General features: G+C 38.8%; 1 long non-coding RNA gene across 1 annotated transcript in view; it reads left to right on the top strand.

The window, feature by feature from the left end:
- Positions 1 to 5,405, top strand: part of LOC107686533 (uncharacterized) — a 61,524-nt gene that overhangs the window by 6,362 nt on the left and 49,757 nt on the right. The gene's annotated exons all lie outside the window — the stretch shown is intronic.

Here is a 5,405-nt window from a genome sequence, read left to right as displayed (position 1 = left end):
CTCTCTCTCTCACACACACACACACACACACACACAGGTTGCATGTGCATTCGATAGACCGCCATGAAAAATACAGGGTTTTTATGATGATATTGTTGTCAGATTTTGACGGTTTGTCATGAATTGAAATGTATTCTTGACATTCTTTGGAGATTTTCCTTTTGATCAGGAGCTGTATTTCCATGATGAGAAAAAAGCTGGGAAATGTTGAATGTGGATGCCGTATATACAGTAGAAAGTCAAACTAAACGGCCGTCGTATGGCTGAATCTTTGTCTTCAGATGGTTTATAAGCAGATTCGGCATTCAGTGTTTTATTTGTTTTCCTGTCTTTGCTTTCGTCCACTTTAGTGTTGATTGAGTTCAGAGAGCAGGAGTATTTCATCAAACTTCCTAAAGGTCCAGTTTGTAAATTTTCTTTCTGATTTATTTTCTCCTGAAAAAAGAACAAAAGTATTAGTTTAGCATCTCTACTCACCGAGTGAATCTGAGCGATTAGACAAACAGATGTTAATGTAGATGACTTGTCTCTATGAGTTAGTCTGTGGTTTCTGTCTGCTGTTCACATGAATAAGCAGTGAACTGATTAGTTTTTTTCTGCAATGCATTGTGAATCTTTTGATGTTATATGTTGCTTCAGATGCTCTTTTCTCTATGTGTAGGAAAAACTTGATTATAATGAATGGATTTTGTCTTGATGGAACTAAAGCAAACGCTCCTCTAGAGCTCAAAACACTGGCAGATGTATGTGTGTGTGTGTGTGTGTGTGGGGCCAAGTTCAGAACTGAAGAACTGGCGCTCTTTCCATTCATGAGTGTGAATTGAATTGAATTGAATTGAATTGGCCACTGCTCACAGGAAGTTGAATTGGAAATATAAATAGATCTGTTTATGTATTGATCTGTGAGGCCTGGAAACTTCAAGGCTTTTGAAACTTTCTAACAAGCCAACATTGAAAGATTGTTTTTGCTTTTCTAGTTCAAAATGACAGTCATATGAATTTCTGTGAATTTCAGTTCATTTGAATTCTGTTTCCTTATTTAAACTCAACATTCTGTTTGCTACCTCAATCAAAACTCAATTTAGTATCAGGAATTTAATTAATATTGAAAGAGTGTGAGAACTAAATGAGTGTGATACGTGATTGCATTCATCAGACACATCAGAAAACAATCAGAGGCGTTGCTATGACAACTGCATAGCAACACCCTAGCAACTACATAGCAACTCCCTAGCAGCCACTGGATAATTGTGACTAGATTATGTTCATCAGACACATCAGAAAACCATCAGGTGTGTTGCTGTGACAACTGCATAGCAACACCTTAGCAACCGCATAGCAACATCCTAGCAACTGCATGTAAACACCCTAGCAATCACTGCAGCATTGTGACTAGATTGCATTTATCAGCCACATCAGAAAACCATCAGAGGTGTTGCTATGACAACTGCATAGAAACATCATATCAACTGCATGGCAACACCCTAGCAACCACTGGAGCATTGTGACTTGATTGTGTTTACCAGTCACATCAGAAAACCATCAGAGGCGTTGCTATGACAACTGCATAGCAAGCCACTGAAGCATTGTGACTAAATTATGTTCATCAGACACATCAGAAAACCATCAGGTGTTTTGCTGTGACAACTGCATAGCAACACCTTAGCAACTGTATAGCAACATCCTAGCAACTGCATAGCAACACCCTAGCAACCGCATGTAAACACCCTAGCAATCACTGCAGCAACAACTGCATAGCAACACCCTAGCAACTACATAGCAGCTCCCTAGCAGCCACTGGAGAATTGTGACTAGATTATGTTCATCAGACACATCAGAAACCATCAGGTGTGTTGCTGTGACAACTGCATAGCAACACTTTAGCAACTGCATAGCAACATCCTAGCAACCGTATGGCAACACCCTAACAATCACTGCAGCAATGTGACTTGATTTTGTTTACCAGTCACATCAGAAAACCATCAGAGGCGTTGCTATGACAACTGCATAGCAACTCCCTAGCAGCCACTGAAGCATTGTGACTAAATTATGTTCATCAGACACATCAGAAAACCATCAGGTGTTTTGCTGTGACAACTGCATAGCAACACCCTAGCAACCGCATGTAAACACCCTAGCAATCACTGCAGCAACAACTGCATAGCAACACCCTAGCAACCGCATGTAAACACCCTAGCAATCACTGCAGCAACAACTGCATAGCAACACCCTAGCAACCGCATGTAAACACCCTAGCAATCACTGCAGCAACAACTGCATAGCAACACCCTAGCAACTACATAGCAGCTCCCTAGCAGCCACTGGAGAATTGTGACTAGATTATGTTCATCAGACACATCAGAAACCATCAGGTGTGTTGCTGTGACAACTGCATAGCAACACTTTAGCAACTGCATAGCAACATCCTAGCAACCGTATGGCAACACCCTAACAATCACTGCAGCAATGTGACTTGATTTTGTTTACCAGTCACATCAGAAAACCATCAGAGGCGTTGCTATGACAACTGCATAGCAACTCCCTAGCAGCCACTGAAGCATTGTGACTAAATTATGTTCATCAGACACATCAGAAAACCATCAGGTGTTTTGCTGTGACAACTGCATAGCAACACCTTAGCAACCGTATAGCAACACCCTAGCAACCGCATGTAAACACCCTAGCAATCACTGCAGCATTGTGACTAGATTGCATTTATCAGAAATGCACACATGTAGCATGATGCGGTTTTGACTAAATATGAATCACCACGTTCGTATTCTGATGATGGACATTAGAGTCTTATGTTAAACAGCTGCTGATAATTTCATCATGTTTATTGTGTTCAGCTCTGGCTGTTAATGCCGGTTTGTTTGTGCAGTTTTGAGTGCAATAAATTGCTTGGGTTATTGTGTTCTGATAAAATAACTTCTCTGCACAGAGATTTCATCCATTAATGCATTTGCACGCATAAACACATGCACATTAGCAGACGGGCTAATACACACACACACGACATACACTTTAATGGAAAAGACAATTTCAGACTGGCAAAAAAATAAAAACTGATTGAAAAATTATTTTCTACAGAGATGCAAATTAACTGTCGGGCTTAAAAATATATTGGCTTTTTCCCGACAATGACTAATCAAATGTGAGGTCCCAACAGGTGGCAGGCGGCGGCTTCTGGCTTAGTTATGGCACTCGCCTCATATTAACATGCATTGATTTTCCTACATTTTTTCCAAAATGCAGCAATCCGTCAAAGTCGGCCCGCACCGGGCGCTGTGACAGCTCAGCTGCAGACCTGCTGACACACAATCAGGCCGGACTTCTCAGGAGGATTTCTCCAATGAGCCAGCGTTAATATAACACGTCCTGTCACGGTGCCGGTCGCGCAGGAGAAATGCTTCGATCACTCAATCTCTGACTGGGATGCAGGGAGATTGATAAATGCTGGAGACTGTAGCGGTTGTCCATCGCTCTCTCGTCTTACTGTCCTTCTGTCTTTTCGATTCCATGCAAATGTCCTCGGCTGTGACAGTTTCCTTACAACAAGTTGTAGGATTCACGTTTTGCATTTCAAATCAAGTTGTGCATTAGAAAAAATGTTCAATTCCAACCAAGCACACGCTGACGGGAAAGAAATGGATGTCATTGCATCTATTCAACTAGTGATTTGGTAAAAGATTTCGTAAAGATAGTTTCCACAATAAGTCGAGCTGATGAATTGATGTGGTTCAGATCAATTTTGTTTGCCATCAGTTCAACAATTTGAATCCTTCTCAACTGATATCATGTGATATACACCCCTGTTCAAAAGTTTTTTTTTTTTTTTAGAAGAAATAAATACTTTTAGTTATCAAGGATGCATTACATCAATCAAAAGTGACAGTAAAGACGTTGATAATGTTGCAAAAGATTTGTATTTCAAATAAACGCTGTTCTTTTGAACTTTCTATTCATCGAAAAATAAAATGTATCACAGTTTCCACTAAAATATTGGGCTGCACAACTGTTTTCAACATTGATAATAATCAGAAATGTTTCTTGAGTAGCAAATCAGCATATTAGAATGATTTCTGAAGATCATGTGACACTGAAGACTGGAGTAATGATGCTGAAGATACAGCTTTGATCACAGGAATAAATTACAGTTTAACAGAGATTTACATAGAAATCAGCTATTTTAAATTGCAATAATATTTCACAATTTTTACTGTATTTTTGATCAAATAAATACAGCCTTGGTGAGCAGAAGAGACTTCAAAACTTCTGAACAGTAGTATGCATCTAAGATATAAGCATCTGATTAACAGTAGTTGTATATTAGTAATTTGGTCACAGTTTATTTTGGTTTGGATGAGAGATGGAGAAATAGAAGGTGTGTTTGTGATGATTGTTATCTTTTAAAATCAACATGAAATCAAAACGGACCCTTTTTTCTTTCTCAATACATATTCTTGGTCTTATTGTGAGTGATTCATCAGTGCTTGTTATTCCAAACAACAAAAAATGAGTGTGTAAGCTTTCATAAAAGCGAAGATCCTTTTCAGCTGACATCCACCCGATTCTATTCTGATATTTATCAGCCATTTTCATGATCCAATCAATTCTTAATGGATAAAATCAAATCCCACCCTATAATTTTTCTCATTGAATCTCCTGTTTCACTTAGAATGCATCATATTATTGAAGTGAAATGGGTTGCAAATTGCATTGCAAGCTGACTTTAAAACTTAAAAATCTTTCATGATTTATGTTTTGCTTGAAAAGTGTTTGTGCATTTGAATCTAATGCAATTAATTATTATGCATCGCTGTGTAAGAGACATGACCAGATGCATGACTTCAGCAAACATGAGTCAAATGCACAGCAGAAGGTTGTTAGATGATGGACAGTGTGATGCATGCACGTCTTCATCTCTGAACCTGGTGTCATGCCGTTTGGGTTCATTTGCATGATCTTGTCAAAAGCCCACTTCACATGAGACACAAAAGACATGTCCTGCCACTCTCAGTGTGAATGTCTGACACTTTTGAGGGCACACATCACTATTTTAAGATGTTTCTGTGAAGTGGAAGGGCAGGGAGCACGTCAATGGTTTGAGAATCGGTTGGGTTTATACATAAAAATAAATGCCGCTGTTGAGTTTTATTCGAAAGCAACAAATAGAGGAGATCTCAAGGTTATGAGATGCTCTTTTCAAATGCATCCGGTAAGATGTCACGCTTTTAACCCTGTAAAGCCTGAACGTGAAATAATAGTCAGAAAAATTGATTTTTTGAAATGAAAGTGTATTGGACCTTTAGGCAAATAAAAAGAAGAAAAGTTGCATATGTGTTTTTTTTTAAGGATCATGTTTGATACATCAGGCTTTTATTGCTCATATAGTACACAATTTA

The sequence above is a fragment of the Sinocyclocheilus anshuiensis genome, unplaced genomic scaffold (genome assembly GCF_001515605.1).
Source record: "Sinocyclocheilus anshuiensis isolate Anshui unplaced genomic scaffold, SAMN03320099.WGS_v1.1 scaffold1459, whole genome shotgun sequence".
NCBI classification, from domain to species: domain Eukaryota; kingdom Metazoa; phylum Chordata; class Actinopteri; order Cypriniformes; family Cyprinidae; genus Sinocyclocheilus; species Sinocyclocheilus anshuiensis.
Note: the sequence above shows the minus strand (reverse complement) of the source record. Positions and strands in the feature narration are given on the sequence as shown.